At 43.7% G+C, this 21,032-nt stretch overlaps 1 long non-coding RNA gene across 1 annotated transcript; it reads left to right on the plus strand.

The window, feature by feature from the left end:
- Positions 1 to 1,430: 1,430 nt before the first annotated feature.
- LOC113633789 (uncharacterized) lies at positions 1,431 to 19,154 on the plus strand. The gene is made up of 3 exons (XR_003438336.1): positions 1,431 to 1,444; positions 9,360 to 9,364; positions 19,068 to 19,154. It is a non-coding gene; the product is annotated as an uncharacterized LOC113633789 (long non-coding RNA).
- Positions 19,155 to 21,032: the final 1,878 nt, after the last annotated feature.

Here is a 21,032-nt window from a genome sequence, read left to right on the forward strand (position 1 = left end):
TCCAAAAGAGAAATAAGCAGACACCACATAAGATTATGGTGAGGATGAAAAATTGCTATAAGCAAAGCACTTAGCAGAGTAACTGGTCCAACCTATGTGTATAATGTGCGCTTTAACCAGAACTAATAAGGAAATCAGGACCCCAACCGGAATGTGGTCCCTCTGTTTAGTTCTTTTCAAAACAGTGCTATCCCTTTAGGGGCAATGCCTTTCAAACTCTGCCCAAGGAGCCAGGGCTCCCCTAAAGGGGGAAGGGGAAAGTCAGACCATATGGCTTCACTCCTCCAGTAACCAGAAAAGTCCTCCCATTATCTGTTCCAGAAACTGAGATGCTGCACACAATTTCATTACTGAAAGGGTGCTACTGTGGAAGGATATTTGAAAATCTGTTCTTCTGTGTCACTACTCACCTCCTCATGCTTGGGTCAGATCATTGGAAATGACATAACCAGAAATAACCTTGATTATCCTTGATTCTTTTATTTACTCATTTATTTATTCATTTGTTTCATTCCTTCATTTTTCTTTTTTTTTTCTTTTTTTTTTTTTTGACCAGGTCCCTGGGCTGGCCCCAGCGTTAAAATCATGAACAAACCACACAGTCCCTGGGGAGATGGAGGTCACTTTCCAGCAGGAGAGACAGACAAGGAAACAGGCCATGATGCCCAGAGTTTGGAGCGTCATAGGGGAGGCAGGTACATGGCACTCAAGGAAGAATGTCCAAAGTCTTTGGGCTCAAGACAGACTTCCAGGGGAAGAATGTGTAAATCTGAAGGCTAAAGATGGATGGGAGAAGGAGAGGGGGCAATTTTTCTAGGTAGAAGCCCAGAAGGGAGAAAGACATGGTAAATGAAAGTTGTCCAACAACCGTGAAGGCGAACAGGTAGAACAAAGGAGAAACAAAGTATCCCCCCAAAACCAGCATCAAGGACCCAGGTAAAACCTTTGCTATCAGGATGGCCACTGCACTTACAGCAGATGAGGTTGCAAATTCACTGAATGACTCCAGCCAAGGACCTGGCATCCCAATAGTTTCCCTCCGTGGCAGTTTTCTGAAAGGTTCTCAGTCTCTTTAGCAAAAGGACACTCTTACTGTCTGGATTTAAAGGCACACGCTGGGAACAGGCAAGGACTGGCACCCTGGAAGAACACTGCCTGAGAAAACATGACAGCAGCTGACACAGCTTTCCCCGGCCTCTCACAGACCTTCTCCCACTCGCTCCCCAGAGAATGCAGTCACTGAGCCATTTCGAGGAGGCCTTTGCAAGACTTTGAAAGTCAAGCTCTTCCCCAGGGCACAGGCTGGGGTTGGGAAATGCGAAATTCACTGGTTGAATCCAAGCTTCTCCAAGCAGATGAGACAGTGTGAATGTTCTCAGACTGTCAATGAGGCCGTGACTAATTCTCACTTTGTACACCCAGAATCCAAGCCCAGAGTCCAAAGGTTCACTTCTTCCTGCGTCCCAGGGAAAAGCAAATGCAGGCCTCCCCTTGGGCCAGAGCCTGGGACTGAAGTCAAGGTGAAGTGTTGTTATCCTAATAGTGTTGAGGTAATAATTACAATAATAGTAATAACACTTACCAAGCACATACTCTGTGCCAGGCCCTGTTATAAGCACTTTGCATAAATTACCACATCTCAGAAACCCTTTGGAGCCAATACTACTACTACCCCAATTTTACAAAAACAGAAAGATGTCCAAAAAGGTTAAGTGCAGCTGGATAGAGGAGGTGGGAAACTTCAAAGAGTTTGCAAAGGCTGGAAAACAAAATAAACAACGTGCATACATAGTCTGTTAGCATTTTGACCAGAACCGACTGCACAGATCTCAGACTGCTCATCACACAGGGACCTACCCAGAGATGTCTATAGCGTATCAGGGCAAACTGACTCAAATGAGCAATGATAAAAGCCTTAGGAGAGTTCAAGAAGTATGCTGCGGTTTTCAGAGAGAACGTGTTCAGCATGAGGGAATCAGGGAAGGTTTTAGGGAATAGATGACCCCTGACAACTTGGAGGATTGGCAGGACATCGTTCCAGGTTAAGGGACCGGGGAGAGGAAAAGCAAAGGGGGAGGAAGGGTGGAATGCGTCTGAGGAAGAGTGGCTGGAGGAGTGTTCCAGGGGATACCAAGGCAGACCCTCAGGGTCACAGTAGACTCTGAAGCTCCCCTTCCCACTTCATCTCTAGAGTAACTCAGTTTTTATTTGTTTTACATACTGGGCTTCCATATGCAATTTCATTTGAAGAAACGATTTCAGTTCATTTAAATTTTTCAAACCATAGCACCAAAGGGATACAGAAAGCATAGAGAAGGAAGGGGAGATGGAGCGAGCATGGTAGGTTGGAGGAAGAGCATGGAAAGTTTCCATCGTGAACGTCAAATCCACCCCTGTCCATTCTACGTCCCCAGCAGACATCACTAGTCGAATTCTTTCCCACTGTTCCCAGAGACTCAGAATCCTTCCATAGCCAGCACCCCAGAAATCAGAAGTGGTATATCATAGAGTTAACCAAAGGAATATGAGCTTTTGTTCTACAGGAGAACCCTATATTTTTGAACCACTGCCCCTAGTTCATTCACTTCTAAACAAGGATATTGTGATGGGGCCATGAATCAGAGGCCAGGCCCCACTTGTAGTCAGACCTCACTTCAAAGAAACACGCAGGGGCTTCCCTGGTGGCGCAGTGGTTGAGAGTCCACCTGCCAATGCAGGGGACACGGGTTCGTGCCCCGGTCCAGGAGGATCCCACATGCCGCGGAGCGGCTGGGCTCGTGAGCCATGGCTGCTGAGCCTGCGCGTCCAGAGCCTGTGCTCCGCAACGGGAGAGGCCACAACAGTGAGAGGCCCGTGTACCGCAAAAAAAAAAAAAAAAAAAAAAGAAAGAAACTTGCATAGATGACTTCCTAGGGTTCCCTGATCCTTCTTCCTACAAGGTCCAGATCCCAACAATAAGTTAATTAGTGGAATAAGAAGTGAGAGAGGACTTTCATCGTGTCCAGAAGACCAACTTGGGAGTGATTCTTTCCATTAGCACACAGCTAATGAAATATTCCTCAGCTTATTACACTGGTACCCAGAAATCTGGGCATCTAGGAGTGGAGTAGAGTAAAAGATGGCAGGTGATGGCGTGAGCCTATGGAGGGGAAAAGCAGAATGATGCAAGCAGTAAGGAAGGAGAAGGGATTGCATTAGATATAAGCTTTACCTACTCCTTTTGGTGGGAAGAGCAGGATCTAGAGATATAACTTTGTTCTGCTATGTATAGCTGTGTGAACTTGGGCGATTCACTTCACCTCTCTGTCTCCATTGATACCATGGAGAGGTAATCATTTCATCAAGCATCCCCCCTTCATAGGATTTAAAGGGGATGTTTGTCAAGACCATTCAGATTTTCCTTTGGGTATAGCCTTGAAGGACCCGCCGCCCATCAAGATGCCTCAATATTTCCCTGGTCAACGAGTGCCCATGGGTTCCAGGCTGGGCCAACCAGACACCCTCACCCTGGAATGGGTATCCTAAGCAGAATAACACAAAATGAAAACACTCAGAGATAAGGCCACACCCAGAAACTGCCCTTTAGTTTCTGCTCCCTCGTCCCCAGAGCTTCCCCAGGACCTATCATGGCATGACCCACCTGTATCTTTCCAAAATAGTTCTCACCATGTTCAGGTGAGCCAAAGTCACCAGGATCTCTGGCTGATACAGGAAGTGTCAAATGAGGAGATGATGTGTGAAAAAGTGCCTAGAGAACGTAAAGGATGTATACAATGTCAGGTGGCACTTTCTAGAACATTCCACAGTGTCTACTACCTAATGGTCTCATTAAATGGTCATTGAACAAGACTGATGAGTGTGCCTTCTGTTCTTGGACATGACTTTCAAGAGGTTCTTGTGGCCTTTCGTGTTCCCCTGGACAGAGTTACTCACCATTTCCCCTTGACACCATCTTGCAGGTCACAGGGCACTGAGTCACCAGAACACGTTATCACACAATGGTCAAAGCCCTCTCTCTCTTTTCTCTCTCTGCTTTACTTCTTTTATTCCAGACACTTCCTTGGCAGACTCATGGAAAATTAAAAGTCATGGGGAAAAAAGATACTTTCACCCTCAGTTCACCCCGAAAATCTGTGCGATAATGTAAAAAGTGATGTCCAGAGGCCTACGGGGCTAACCAGCTGTGTGACGAGCCAAGTCATCTGCCCCTCTGGACCATGGTTTTCTCATCTGTCAAATATGAGTTATAAATGAGAAAATCTCTAAGGACTCCTCTAGGGCTGACTTTAACACTCATCAGTCTTATGGGCCCCATCTTTAGTAGGAAGAGCTCTCGAACCCCTTCTCTGCTTGTGCCAGTATATCTATGCCAGTATTTCTAAGAGTTCTTTAAACCCCAAAATACTAAATATGTTTCATTAAGAATATCTATATTATTCTTCCCCAAAGAAAAGATCAGATCTTAAAAGAGATAACACCTCTACAACAAAAACTGAATCCAACGATTTAATTAGAGGTCATAGAAAAGAAAGAATTGTGTATCATATTTTATGGCAGAGAACATATAACTGAGAATTTTTGCCAAATGCTTGCCTAATGCTAGCAAGCTGTGCAAAAAGAGAAAAAGTGTTCCACAGCACAGTGTTAAAAAATAATAAGAATAAAACAAAACTGCCCAACGTTTTATAAATATATCCATCCCTGTAAGATAAGTTGCCAAAACAGATCATTCTATCTGTCTCAACAAGTCAGGTGGCCCTAGTAAGTACCATGTCTCCAGTTCTTGTTGCTGTAGAAAAGGAAGCATTAAACTTTAACTGGCCTCGCACTGAAATATCAAAGTGGGTAAGGCCCCCCGATTTTAGAGAGGCAGAGAAGGAAGCTGGAGAAGACGAAGCATCTTTGATTGACCAGACCTGGATTTCAGGGCTTCCCCTGTGAAACCAAAGCAGCCTCATCACCAGGCCGGCAGCCCTTCAAAATCCATCTTCTCTGCCCCTAAGACAAATCCATACGGCATCACCGGCAGAAGCGGCACGGTTCCCAGGAACCGAGCAGGCCTCACAAGGGTAGAATTTGCTCCAGAAGCCCTGACTATAAAAGCTGCCCTCAGGCAAGGAAAAAGCAGAACCAGAGCTGTGCAGGGCCACTTGCTGGAGCTCTGCCATTGGCGGAGCAGTGCCCACACCTCTGGAGGGCTGTGGGTGGGATCCCATTACCTTTAGAGGCAGGAGAGATTTTTTCCTTTGCATTTGGGTCCCCCTAGCGGAGCAGAATGAGTACACCGGCTCTGTCTCCGGAAGGAGGCGTGTGGGGAGATGAAACTACCTGACCAAGTTAAAGCCGGCTGCCAAAAACTTGCAGCTGCCTTTCCCACCCGCTGCCTGGGGTAGGAGGTAACCTCTGCAACCAATCAACATGGAACTTGCACCTCCCGTTCACCCAGCAACGGAGGGTGGGGAAAGTGCGGCAGGAATCAGTCATCGTCTCTTTCTCTCAAGGGGTTCCTAGTTCATGGGGAGGGGGTGTGGAAAAAGGTTAATAAACATGCGATAATCAGCAAACACTGTCATAGCTAATAACTATCAGACATGTACAGGAGGTCACGTTGTAATGCCACGGTTCAGAGGGAGATCCTTGAAATCAGACTGCCTGGGATCCTATGCTGATTCCCCTGCTAACTAGCTCAGTGACCTTGGGCTTGTTCATTCAACAAAAACATACCGCGTACCTAATATATACATACACCAAGCACTGATCTAAGCACTAGGGATACAGCAAAACAGATCCCCTCCCGAACCAAAAAACACACTTCCCTGTGGGCCCCATACTCTTCATTTATGAAAAAAGGGATGTTCAAGCATCAATCCCACAGTACTGTGAGGTTAGATAAAATAACCTTAGCACTTAGGCCTGGCATATGATAAAAGCTCAGTAATGCTACTTTTGTTATCATTCTAATGACAGACCCTGGAGTCTTTACTTTGCTTCAGAATCTTTCCAGAGCTGTAAGTCAAAGGGGCAGCCATCCGGAGCTGGAGTCAAAGCAGCTCGATTTCTAAGTAGCAAGGAACCCCAAATATCTAAGGACCTCCATTTCCTTATAAGTAAAGTGGGTGGTCAGAGGAGATACTCTCAGCTGTCGGAACATCTCATCTCCAGGAGTGCTCATCTAATAGGGCAAGTTCTCAGACTTGTACTGGCCCACGTTTAGTGGTTGAGAAGGTCCGTGTGTGTAAATAGATTGTGCATATATGTCTGTCTGTCCAGCCCACTTATTCCCAAAGTCCCCTCTGTCTGTACTGCTTATGAGTCCCAGTCATGTAGTTCCTCTCATCACAGAAGCGTGCTGGTCGTGGTTCCTACCCCATAAGCAGGGACATAATGGAGTAAGATCCCAAGTATGGATTTGAACTTGTTCCGAGGTAGGAAACCCCACATGGCCTGAGCCTAAAAAGTGAGCTCTAACAGAGTTTTGCTGGAGAAGACTACTGGAAAATAGGAGGCACTGTCCCAGCTAATAATTAAGGTCATAACATTTGTATATTTGTCATCTTCAAATCTCATGGGGAAGAGAAGAAACTGAATTGGAGGCGAGATCTGGCATTTCTGAGTCCTCTACTCAAATGTCATTATACATATTTACCCCATCTCCAACCCTAACTAGGGCATTGGTCTCTCTCTGATATCTTTTTTCTCATGCTCTTTTCTTTTTTTTATTGAAGTATAGTTGATTTACAATGTTGTGTTAGTTTCAGGTGTACAGCAAAGTGATTCAGTTTTTTATATATATATATATATATATATATATTCTTTTTCAGACTCTTTTCCCTTTAGGTTATTACAAAATATTGAGTATAGTTTCCTGTGCTATAGAATAGGTCCTTGTTGGTTATCTATTTTATATATAGTAGTGTGTATATGTTAATTCTCTCTGATATCCTGAGTCCCTTTGAGACTCTGTCCTCTAAGACCCAATGTTAAGAGACAGAGGTTAGGACTGTGGGAGAGAAAGCAGAAGAAAAGGGTGGAGAGTGTGACTGCTTTTCAGGATATTAATTACATATTGGAGATTGCCATAAATGTGGATAGTTTTCTGAATATGCTTAGTAAAAAACAAAACATGAGTCAAAGAGTAACATGTGACCACTGTTGAAATCAGAAATCTAAACTCAAGACCCAATAATGCTTTTGTGATTAGATAATAGAGTTCCTCATCAAAGTGTCCACTTCTCCTTCCAGGTACACAGGGAGAAAGCCCTTGCCTCCTCCTTTGAAACCAGGTAAGGCTATGTGACTTCTTTGGCCAATGAAATGTGAGTGGAAGAGATGAGATTCACTACCTGGCAGAAGCATTTAAGGACCAGTGCATGGTTCTGTATGCACTCTCTCGTCTTCTGCAGCAACTATAGAAGCAGATATGTTTGAAAAAGCCTGGAATTCTGAGCTATCACATGAAGGACAGCTTCTGCAGTGGGTTTCCCAGACCCATGGTGGACTTTATAAGTAGAAAATAAGTTTTTATTTTATTAAACCACAGAGATGTTTAGGGTTATTTGTTACTAAGCATAACCTAACCTATTCAGACTGATACAGCCTCTTCCTAAATGTATGATTTCAAGTAAGTTGCTTAACTTCTCTAAAGCGCAGTCTCCTTGTTTGTAAATGAGGGGTAACAACATTTCTCAGCACGCTTGTGAGGACTGTTAAATATATCTTCTAGGACTTACTAACTATAAAGCATCACACAAATTAAATAATTCAATTTGATGAATTTTAACTGAGCACTTCACAACAGGACAACTACTGTTGTCCAGACACCATTTTAGACCCTAGACAAACAGATAAATAAGTGAGGTCTCTACCCTACAGGAGTTCACAGTCTTTGTGCGACTCTCTTCTTCTCTGAGTATCGACGGTGAAAAGATGCAGTCTTGGGAAGTTCACAATCTCAGAGAAAAACAGTCACACAAGAGGAATCCCTCTCTCTCACCAAAGAATCAAAGGAATAGAAAGGAATAAAAATAATCCTTCTGTTTTTTTATTCAAACCTACAAAAGAATGCATAAATGGCCTAACAGCTGTCTGCAAAATATGCAACAGGTCCATTTCCATTACTCCTTGAAATCTATTCATAATTTTCACCTTGATCTCATTGCTCCTTTTTCTCAATATGGATCTCTATCTTGGACCTCTCTGGCAGGCTCTTGGCAAGCAATCCTCACCGCCAGTTTGACACTTCCACCTGGATGTTAGTGAGCACATCTAGTTCAGCTAACGTAACACCAAACTCAGCATTTTCCCCTGAAATGCTAGCTCCTCTTCATCCTCTGTTCCCATGCATCCAGTCTCTGAGACTGGAAATCTCATTGTCATCTTTAATGTCTTGCTTGCCCCATCCCAAGTTCAAATAAGTTTCCAAGTCCTAAAAACATCACTTCCAAAACCTTTTGCTGTCAGCATCTTCCTTCCTATGCCTACCACCAGTCACATTCCTATACTGTTACAAAAGTCAGAGTCGCACTTTAATCCACATTACATTCTTCTCTAAGTACAGTTCTGACCTTCTGTTCTAAAACTTTAATAACTTTCATTTCATAACACATTAATTCAAGTTACTCATACAACCTCAAATCCTTCCACAATATATTCCTGAAAATGTTTCAACACATATTTATCAAGCGCCTTGTATTCCAGACCCACCCACTGTCCAAACCCTGAGGATACAGAATAAGTCCAGTTCCTACCCTGAAAGAGCCCGTGGTGTCCATGGAAACGTGCCTCTCAGACCTCCCTTGAAGGAACCGACTGCAGAAAGCATAGCTGGCAGCCACCAGCTGCCACCTCCACGAATACCATGAAACCCATAGGGGTTCCCAGACAATGACTGAACATGGCTGGGGTACTAGATTTTGAGAGAGCAATAAATAGCTCTGTTTTTTCTACATTTGAATTCAAATTGGAAAATAGGAGTTCCAATTGGGACTTCAAAATACTCCCTCTCTTACTAAAGAGATGAGAAAATGAGGATTTTTGCAAAAGCCAGATGGACCTGCCGACTGGAGTCTGCTCCTTTGGCATCTCCTGAGGACACTGGTGGACAGTTTAGATTTTTGCTTTTAGCAGTCTCTGAAATGGGTTAGAACAAAATATAGGTGGACTAAGTGAACTTACCTATTCTGACACAGGCAGCTGTCTTGAATGAAGCAAGCCTTCCCCTAGAAGAGCCAAGAGGAACACTGCTCCCTGAGAGCAGCTCATTCCCAAGAGGGAGAAAGATGAATATGAGTCAGACACACCCAGTTTGTTCTTCCCACAGATCCCAATCAGATAAGTCACTCTCCCTCCCTGGAGTAGAGACAGGGTAGAAATCACGTTGAGTTTCTTTAACACAGAAGAAAACATCAGAAGTGAGGAAGAAATGTTCTTCTGTACCATTCTTTAGCTTCTTGCTCTCAACTCAGTATCCTTCATTGTTAAGTCCATGGTCAACCACAGTGTGGCCATGGCCCTCATAGGAGGAGATCACCAGAATATGATGCTGAACCTCCAGTATCAATTGCAACTCATACAACAACTAATAAATGGGTGGTTAAGACACTGCTTTCAGAAGGCTCTGAAATGCATTAGAACAGAACCAAAATTCAATCAATGCCAGGATGACTCCAGACCCAAGGCTAAAAATTCACTCCCTGTCCCACTTCCCAAATCGTAATATGTGCAGTCACACTGTCCAATACAGCATATCCAAGATTCAATAATGAGATTAAATGACAACATTATAATGCTCCAATAATGAACTGCATATAGACATCATATAATAGAATGATTACAACCTAGAAATGTCCCATTATCAAATTCTTAGAATAAGATACGCATTCAAATATTAAATCCTCCTAGACAAGAAAAAGAAATGAAAGGCATCCAAACTGGAAAGGAAGAAGTAAAACTGTCACTGTTTGCAGGTGACATGATACTAAAGACTCTATAAAAAAAAAAAAAAAAAACTATTATAACTAATAAATGAATTCAGTAAAGTTGCAGGACACAAAATTAATATACAGAAATATGTTGCATTTATATATACTAACAACAATCTATCAGAAAGAGAATTTAAGAAAACAACCCTATTTACAATTGCATCAAAAGGAATTAAATACTTAGGAATAAATTTAACCAAGGAGGTGAAAGACTTGTACTTGGAAACTACAAGATATTGATAAAAGAAATTGAAGACAACACAAATAAATGGAAAGACATATTGAGCTCATATGTTTAGAAGAATTAATATTGTTAAAATGTCCATACTACCCAAAGCAATGCACAGATTCAATGCAATTCTTATCAAAATACCAATGGCATTTTTCACAGAACTAGAACAAATAATTCTAAAATTTATATGGAACCACAAAAGACCCCAAATAGCCAAAGTAATCTTGAGGAAAAAAAAGAGCACAGCTGAAGGTATCATGCTCCCTGATTTCAAATTATACTACAAAGCTATAGTAATCAAAACAGCATGGTACTGGCACAAAAACAGACACATAGATCTGTGGAACAGAATAGAGAGCCCAGAAATAAACCCACAATTATGTGGTTGATTAATCTACAATAAATGATGCAAGAATATACAATGGAGGGCTTCCCTGGTGCTGCAGTGGTTAAGGATCTGCCTGCCAATGCAGGGGACATGGGTTCAAGCCCTGGTCCGGGAAGATCCCACATGCCGCAGAGCAACTAAGCCCGTGCACCACAACTACTGAGCCTGCGCTCTAAAGCCCGCAAGCCACAACTACTGAAGGCTGCGTGCCTAGAGCCCATGCTCTGCAACAAGAGAAGCCACCACAATGAGAAGCCTGTGCACCACAACAAAGATTAGCCCTGCTCACCGCAACTAGAGGAAGCCTGCACGCAGCAACAAAGACCCAACGCAGCCAAAACTAATAAATAAATTAAATAAATTTTTTTAAAAAAAGAATATACAATGGAGAAAAGACAGCCTCTTCAATGAATGATGTTGGCAAAACTAGACAGCTACATGTAAAAGAGTGAAACTGAACCACTTTCTTACACCATATACGTATACACTCAAGACAGATTAAAGACTTAAAGTAATACCCGAAACCATAAAACTCCTAGAAGAAAACATAGGCAGTAAACTCTGACATTAGTCTTAGTAATATTTTTTTTGGATCTGTTGTCTCAGGCAAGGGCAACAAAAGCAAAAAACAAATGTGTTAATATCAAACTAAAAAGCTTTTGCATAGTGAAGGAAACCATCAACAAAACAAAAAGGCAACCTACTGAATGGGAGAAGAAATTTGCTAGTGATATATCTGGTAAGGGGTTAATATCTGAGATATATAAAGAATTCATTCAACTCAATATCAAAAAAACAAACAACCTTATTAAAAAATGGGCAGAGGACATGAATAAACATTTTTCCAGAAAAGATATACAGATGGCCAACAGACATATGAAAAGATGCTCAACATCACTAATCATCAGGGAAATGCAAATCAAAACCAAAGGGATATCACCTCACACTTGTCAGAATAGCAGTCATCAAAAAGATAAGAAATAAGTGTTAGTGAGAATTTGGAGAAAAGAGGACCCTAATGCACTGTTGGTGGGAATGTACATTGGTGCATCCACTATGGAAAACAAGATGGCGCTTCCCCAAAAAATTAAAAGTAGAACTACCATACAATCTAGCAATTTCACTTCTGGGTATTTACCTGAAGAAAACAGAAAACTGATTTGAAAAGATATACGCACCCCAATGTTCACTGAAGCATTATTTACAATAGCCAAGATATGGAAGCAACCTAAGTGCCCATCCACAGATGAATGGATAAAGATGTGGTATATATATACATACATACACATACACACAATAGAATATTAATCATTCATAAAAAAAGAATGAAATCTTGCCATTTCCAACAACATGGACGGACCTGGAGGGTAATGTGATAAATGGAATAAGTCAGACAGAGAAAAACAAATGCCGTATGATTCCATGATTCTACGTGGAATCTAAAAAACAAAACAAATGGACAAACAAAATAAAACAGAAACAGACTCAATAGATACAGAGAACAAACTGGTGGTTGCCAGAGGGAAGTGGGGTGGGGATGAGTGAAATAGGTGAAGGGGATTAAGAGGTATAAATTTGCAGTTATAAAATACCTGAGTCACAGGGATGTAATAAACAGCATAAGGAATATAGTCAATAATACTGTAATAACTTTGTATAGTGACAAATGTTTACTAGACTTACCATGCTGATTATTTCATAATGTATTTAAATTGTTGAATTCCTATGTTGTACACCTGAAACTAACATAATATTGTACATAAACTATACTTCAATTTAGGAAAAATTAAATCCTCCTGAAAGTTAAAATTTAAACATATTCAAATCTAAAGGAATTAATATCGAAAAACAAATTATTTTGTCCTTAGGTGTTATAAGCCTCATCTCTTTGCTGCCCACTATACTTGTCACGTACATTTCCAGCACCTGACACAGTGTCTGTCACCACAAAGACCTTCAATAACATTTTGTTTCGTAAATTTATGAAATATTAGGGATTCACCACTGAAGAACCAACCTAGCTAACATCCACAGTAAGGTAAGAACAATCCACTGAGGAGTAACCAAATGGCATTTCTGTTTATTCTTCTCTCATTAAATTTAATTATTTTAGGAACTGCTTCTTTGATTATAATTACTAGCAAATGAAGCCAGGCTGCTTAGCATAGCTTCTGGCATATATTAGTTATGCAGTGTGATTTGGATCGGATTCTAATTTCACAGATCTTATATTAGGTAGAAGCAATGAGCATGATCAAAAACTTTAGCCATCTAGAAAGCTAAAGCTTTTTGCTTTTCATTTCTGCGGCACTGGGGGCAGGAGAGGGAAACTGATTTTTTTTTATATCAATAACCAAGAAAGGGGCTTCCCTGGTGGCGCAGTGGTTGAGAGTCCGCCTGCCGATGCAGGGGACGCGGGTTCGTGTCCCGGTCCGGGAAGATCCCACATGCCGCAAAGCGGCTGGGCCCGTGAGCCATGGCCGCTGAGCCTGCGCGTCCGGAGCCTGTGCTCCGCAACGGGAGAGGCCACAACAGTGAGACGCCCGCGTACCGCAAAAAAAAAAAAAAAGAAAAAAAAAAAGAAAAGAAAGTCAGAGGTTGCTTCTTCTGCCTGGTCCTCTCCTTGGGCCACCCCTTCAGCTCCTGCGCTTCCTGTCTCCCTTGCCCTCTGGGCAGCTTGCTCCTCGCTGGCTTCATCCCCCTGCCCTGGCACCTGCCAGAGAAGGAGCAGATGCTCATCCTGGCTGAGCCCACTTGGCCACAGCAGGCATCCTGGTCCCCCTCCACTCCCTGCAGGCTGTGCACGCCCAGGCATTATGTCAGGGAACCCCAGGAGCTAAAGCAAGCCCTTCCCTAGACGGTCATATGCAGCCAGCTCTGCAAAGAGTCAGTCACGACATTCTGGAGCCTTCTGGTCTTCTCCACCCAGGAATCCCCACTCACATGCCATGCTGCCCTCTCCAGTGCCCTCAGATCCCTGACTCTACACTTGCTCCTCCCTTATCACTATGGGTAAACCCCACCACCTCTTCAACCTAGAGTCAAGACATCTGTCCCCACATCTCTCTAGCTGGGCTGCTTCCTTGAACAGAGCAGTATAAATTGAGAGCAACAGCGGAAGCCTATCATCTCAGCAATAGGCATGCGCTCCCTCTGTCTCAGGATCTCCACCTTCTCACCTTGCTCCAGGCCCCTCTCTTCCCAAACCACATCCTTCCCTACTTTCTCTAGCAAGCCCCTACCATCCTTTGCCCAATCTTCCCATCTTCTCTATTCCTGGTACTATCTCTGCTTCACCAAATGGCCAAGGTTGACCTGATAACCCCTCCCCTATAATCCCATAATAGTTTGCACTTATGCCTTGAACAGGTTCCTAGAAACAGACATTGAAATGGAAATTCTCACGGGGGAAGTTTGTCATGGGATGCTCTCAGGATCAACACCTGAAGGAATGAAGGAAGCAGGACAGGGCAGATGCAGAAGCTGAACTGTTAAGTAGTCACATAAAAGCTTCAGCCCAACCCTACAGGGACTCTAGAGCTGAACTGGCCATTCAGAGTTATCCCACCTTGAAACATGGGGGCCAGGTCTCTGTACCTTGCATTGCCCAGTTAAGGGCTGCCCTTGGGGATGGTACACGGGCAGTTAAGGGCTGCTTTCTTCCACTGAAGGCAATTCCTGGAGAGAGGCTCAGCTGAGAGCCACCAGGGGCCAACGCTTAGAGTAGGAAGGAAAGGGTCCCAGGGTCCTGGAGGGAGATCACGGTAACACACCACTGTATCCACTGCGCACCTGCCACATTCTAATGCAGTGTCTTCATTCTTTCTTTCATTCAACAAATATTCATTCAACAAATATCAAGTGTGCAGGGCCCTGGAGATGCATCAGTGGGCAGCTGTCACTAGGCCACGAGTCCATCAGGGGCAAGAACCATGTCTTTCTCTGTCTCTAACAGGGCCTGCGCCTGATACATAATAATCGTGCAACAAACAACTGCTGAACAAATGATCAAGGGTGAGACTGAAAAGGGCCCAGGAAATGACACTCCTTTCCCCGTTCAGATTTAAAATCATGTGAAAGACAAGATTAGACATCGGCAGGCCAAAATATCACCTTTATTACCAACAGCAGGTGCTCCTGGAGAGGTGGATTCTAATTGTGGGAACAAATAAGAAATAGTAAGAAACCCCACAGTTAGGCAGACTTTTCCACCCAGTCCTAGGCAGTATTAGAAAACCACAGGTCTGTCCCCAGGCATGTGGGAGGGACAGAGAAGACCCATCTTCACTGAGATTCTAAGAAGTGGAAAGTCTGAGCTGAGAACATTACCCAGTCTATTCTCCCCCAACTTACGATCAGAGATCAGCAGCCCTCCTCTGCAAAGGGAAGGGATGGGGAAGGTCCAGAGCATTAGCCTAGTGGTACCACCTCCATGGGTCAGGATGCACCAGGATTAGGGAAGACTTTACCCCTAATAAATATGTACTAATCAGACCAAATACTGAGAACTCTCTAGTCCCCCATTCTAGTTATCATGAAAACAAGTTTCATCCATGACCTTCCCAATAGCCTGAACCAATAAGCTCCCTTGCTGATAAGCAAATGCTAGCAGGGTTCACCTGCAACCACAAGTTCTTCTCTAATATAAGGATAAGAATTTAAAGAGAGAAATTAAATATAGAAATTCACAGTGTAATTAGTTTAGGCTTAGATCCACTGGTAGTAAATGTGGAGTCAATGATTGACCTGACAGGTGCAGTTCCTATGGAAATAATTCTCCTCTAACTTCCTGTACTGGGCACTGGGAACCATTTCCTTGCAACCCATGTGAATCTCTGGCATGAAACCAGCAGCCAAATGCCAGGGAAAGGCACCTTAGTGGTAATGATAGTATAATACTCTGAACGGGACTATAAGATTGGGAATTGGCAGCGCCCAGATCTGAATTAAGCAGAATGAACTCAGTCAGTGGGTCAGGAAAAACAAAATCAGATTTCTCCCCAGCACTATACCGGCATCCAAAGGTGTGTGACTCAATCCCAGAAGAATGAGAAAATTAAGTGTGCACAGGGACTGGGGCGGAGTGCGAAAGTAACGTGGTTTCTAAGCAAGGTTCTGAGCCTGAGGAGAATCCCAATTTACAAACTCTTGACAATGACTTCTCTGCTTACAGTTAAGGTTGGCAAAAGTTAAAGCTGGCTTGGTTCATTGTTTGCAGAAAGCAGGTAGTATCACAGATTATTTGCTTCAATGGCGAGCTAGAGCTCTCTTGCCCCAGAGATTTGGGAACTTTTGCATTTCTGTGCTTTGCATTTCAGCTAGGAGAGGAACTCCTTGGATCTAAACAGCTCCCTTGGTCCAAATTAAAGCAAAGCCAGGACTATGAGACCTACTAGTTCAAAAGCTCCCAGTGGCAGACAGCTTTCTAGAAAATTATAGACAGAGGGAAAAGCTACATCTTTGTACCTTTCGGCAGTGGGCTGAGAGAATGAATATGAGACGCATATTAATAAAGTACAAATTGAGAAGAGTCACACGTTCCTGTCCTTGCAGTAAAGACCATACCGCTGTCTTCCCTCAGCACATTTGTCCCCCTCTGGAACCTGGTTCTAATCCTAACTCTGTCTTGAATTAGCTCCAAGACCTTTGAGAAAATGACTCATCTTCCTCTCTGGGCTTCTCATTTCCATCATTTGTAGAATCATCTGACAATAATAGCTATGCCTATGATACGAGAGTGTCTACCGCTGAGCACAACTACTTATTAAATGAGATCATGAACAGGTAAGGGAAAGAAAGAATGAACCAACAAATACTTTAATAAATGGAAGCTCAGTAACTTCAGAAGAATATCTCCACCCATATAGCCATTCTCAATCAAATTCCTGAAAGAGAATTAAGGTTTAGTGCCATAAGGCATCCACTGTATGTAATAAATTAATTTATCTCTATTCATCTATAATGGTACTAGTTATCTACAGACTTTGGGAGAATTGAAAAATAGTCATTCAAATCACTACAGTCCAGTAGAGAAAGGTTGTATGATAACTGAATAGCCAACAAACTTGTCAAGGAACCAGAATTTGCCAAAATGCCTAATACTCCCCATTACCAAATCCTACACATGCTGTGAGACCTGGAGAGTGGTCCACCTACCAGTCCTGCAGCATGGTCCATAGAGAAGAATGTGGGCTCAGCAAACAGAAATTCTGGCGTGCCAATTCTTGTTCCTCCACGCACAAGTTGTACAACCCCAAGCAAATTACTTTGTCTCTTTGAATTCTGATATTCCCCAATGTCTTAGTTTGGAGTCCTCAAAACAGAGACCCTAAGACAAGGATTTTGGTGCAACTAATTCACTTGGGAGCTGATCCAAGGAAGCATGGCATAGCATGGGTTTCTCAACTTCAGCACTATTGACATTTGGGCCACATCATTCTTTGTTGTGAGGGAAAGTCTTGAGCACTGTAGAATTTACCTCTACACTGTAGCCTCTACCCAACAGATATGCCAGTAGCAAACCCCCTGCCTCGAGTTGTGATAACCAAAAATGTCTCCAAACCCTGCCAAATGTCCCCAGAGAGACAAAATCACCCCTAGTTAAGAAACACTGGTATAGTGGCTACTGTGGCATATGGCCAGATCCCCCTTTAGGACTCATTACCCCAGCAGCTGGGGATGTTGGAGGCTAATTGCTCACAGAGGCACCCCCCCCTAGAAATTACCCTTTGTCAAAGAGACCTGCCTCACCCCAAGTTACGCTTCCTCCCCAGGGGACCACATCCAATGACTAGTCAATGCATAGACAGAAAGACCTGGCTCCCTTTTCCCAAGGCAGGATGACCATAAAAGGCAGTGCCAGTTCCAGAGCTTTCTGTGGGATCAGCAAGTCCTCTACTGCAACCGCATCATGGTTTACCTTCTCCCTACACCCAGTGCTGCTTCCCTCATTTCTTTACAGGTGCTGTTCCCAAGTGCACACCCCAGTAAGATTTCTGCATGCGAGTCTCCACCTCAGAGTCTGCTTCTGGGGAAACTGAACTAAGACTTACTGTCAGGAGGTGTCTTAGGAGGCTGATTTTAAAGTAGAATTTTGGGAGCTGTGTTCCCCACTAGCTAGCTGGCAATAAGTACCCCATCATGGTGGTAGGTGGAGTATGAGAGCCCTAGCATATTGGACTTGCAATTGTTAAAACTGTCACTTGTTCTGAACTGGATGAGATACTTCTAAAAGGCAATGCATTGGCTGGTGAACCCCCAGAGCCTTTGAGAGGCACGGGGCAAGAGAAGTAGTAATCATAAACACAATGGACTCAATGGCTGCTGCTGGGAGCTATAAATGCATTAGAGAAAGACAGTGAAAGGCTGAGGTGGTTCATCAGCATTGAGAGGTAAGGAGTAAAAGTCAGAGGGCCTCCTTGGAAGCAAGTAGAATCTCACCTCCTGCAGCCCAAAGGCAGAAAAAATGGAGCAACAGGCCCAGAACTTAATTATAAGGAAGCAAAGCCCCAGAGAAGGTTGGAATCCCAACTGCGGCAAGGCTACTGTGTCTAGGATAGAGCTCCGATGGGCAAGGAATGGAACCCTGGTTATCACGTGGGTAGTGACAGCTGACTCAATGCATTTACAAACCTTGTGCCATCAGATCCTCCTGAACCCTCTAAGCCTGAAGAAGTAGCCCATTCCTCCTTGTTACAGGTTAGTGTTCCCAGCCCTTGCTGAAGACAGCTTGAATGCATGGGCTACCATCTTGCAAGACAACATATGCCGTCGCTGGGATCTCACTCCACCTCCTCTCCTGGCCACCAGAACAATAACTGGCATCAAGTCACAACATGATCTGCCCAGGGAAGTGCTGGACCTGCTGCAAGAGGCCTACATGCCAAAGGAGATGCAGGGCCCAGCCAAAACGCACCAACAGGAGGCAGGAAGGTATGTATAGGACTGGAATACTGGATATTCTGGCCAAGGAGGACAGAATATAAAGCCAAATAAGGAAGAGGTTATTGATGCAAGAAAATGATTGAACACCCTGGCAAGACCCATAGGAGGTGGTGTGAAGATACACCTTGGATGGCTCTTGAAAGCCTGGGGAAAGTTTTGTCTCATAGTAAGTGAGGTAGAAATGCCAGAGCTGCCACAGCAGACAGTGGAGGAAAGAACTGAAGGCTTAGAGAAGCAGGAGTGTTGGAGTGGTTATGCTACCTGAGGTGGGCACACCCTAAGGTGATCGCCGTAAGTCACATCCCTGTATAATCCCCTCGCCTTGAGCCAGACAGAACCTGGGACTTGCTTCTAGCCAATAGTGGATGACGAAGGTAATGAGATAGTCACACCCATGATTCCACCTTGGGATATAATACTCTGTCTTAGCATCTTGGAGTGAGAGATTCTTCTGCTGGCTTGAAGAAATAAGCTGCCATGTCGTGAGAGGCCCTTGCAGCAAGGAACTACAGGCCACCTTCAGGAACTGAGAGCAGCCCCCAGCTGACTGCCAGCAAGGAAATCAGGACCTCGGTCCTACAACACAAAGAACTGAATTCTGCTAACAACCGCATGAACTTAGAAGAGGACCCTGAGCTCCAGATAGGAATGCAGCCTGGTCACCACCTTGACTGCAGCCTTGGGAGACCCTGAACAAGGATCCAGTTAAGCCGTGTCTAGATTCCTTACCCACAGAAGCTATGAGATAATAAATGAAGGTGGTTTTAAGTTGCTCAGTTTATCGTATTGTTGCAAGAAATAGATATCGAACACCCTACCCAGGGCTGGAAAACCCACCAGCCAATGATGCCCCATAGGAGGACCCAGAAGATACCTCATTTACTGCAACAATAAGAAGTGTCTGTGGAAGGACAAAAACTCTAATTTGAAAAGATACACGTACATAGTAGCACAATTTATTATAATACCAAAGACATGGAAGCAACTAAGTGTCCATCAATAGATGAATGGATAAAGATGTGATATATATATAATTATGTATATATTACAATATATGCATAATGGAATATTAGCCGGCCATAAAAAATTAACAAAATAATGCCATTTGCAGCAACATGGATGGACCTAGAGCTTATCATACCAAGTGAAGTAAGTCAAAGACAAATATTATATGGCATTGCTTATATGTGGAATCTAAAATATAATACAACAACTTTATTTACAAAATGGAAACAGACTCACAGACATAGAAAACAAACTTATGGTTACCAAAGGGGAAAGGATGGACGGAATAAACTATTATAAGATATTGAATATAGTTCCCTGTGCTATGAAGTAAATCCTTGTTGCTTATCTATTTTATGTACAGTAGTATGTATCTGTTAATCCCATACTCCTAATTCAACCTCCCCACCCGGTTGGTTCTAGAGGTACCTGCAGTAGGAAAAGAAGCTATATGAGGTCTATGACGAGCTCAAATAGAAGAATTACAGCATGGACTCCTTGTAGTTCTGTAGCAATTTCATGCCATTCATAGCAGAGAACTACATGCCATTCAGAAAAATAATTCATCACATGCTAATAGAGATGGAGCACATCACCACAGACATCAAATGATGCCGCAGTCAGAGATTCCCATCATGCACTGGGTTCTGTCAGACCCACCAAGTCATAAGGTAAGGCAACCCAGCAACAATCCATTGCAAGGTGGAGGAGATACATCCATAATGGGCCACTATCAAGGTCAAAGAGCACAAATAAGTTGTACGAGCAGTTGGCCCAAATCCCTACCATCCACCATTGTTGCACCGATACCTCTCCCTCAACTCATACCTATGGCTCCAGTGAAGGCAGGCTATCTTATGACCAATGATGGAACAGAAAAAAAGACCAAGCTTGTTCTCACATGGGTTGGCTCAGTATGTGCGTCCAAGCCAAGATGGACCCAGCTGAATTACAGCCCCATTTAAATGTGGCCCTGAAAGACAGGAGTGAGGGCGAGTCCTCCTGGTGGTCAGAGCTTCAGGTAGTGGTCATCCACTTGTGTGGGTGAAGAGCCCAAGCAGTCATACGAGCAGAGGCAGAAGACTTGCCTAATAGATCAGGGGTCTGGGAAGAAAAGGATTGGAAGGCTGGGGAAAAGAAGGTCAGGAAGAGGCATGTGGATGAACCTATGGGAATGGCATGGAGTGTAGATTGCTTTATATCACACGTCAGCGCCCACCAGAGAGCATCCACCATGGAAGAGGCATGATAGAGCCACGTAGACAGAATGACGTGGCCAGCTGACCTTTGTAATCAGCCACGCCAGTGCTAGCAGGATGGGGGTTCGAACAGAGTGGTCATGGTGGCAGGGATGGGCAATGTGCCTGGACTCAGCACTCACTGAGGCTGATCTAGCTGTGGCTAGTAACGGACTTGCCAGCAGAAGGTACCAATGCTGAGCTCCCCGTATAACACTACCCCTTCAGGCTCCCACCCAGCCACT

Source organism: Aethalodelphis obliquidens, unplaced genomic scaffold (assembly GCF_003676395.1).
Source record: "Aethalodelphis obliquidens isolate GAN/ISIS:26980383/991018 unplaced genomic scaffold, ASM367639v1 scaffold41, whole genome shotgun sequence".
Taxonomy (NCBI): Eukaryota; Metazoa; Chordata; class Mammalia; order Artiodactyla; family Delphinidae; genus Aethalodelphis; species Aethalodelphis obliquidens.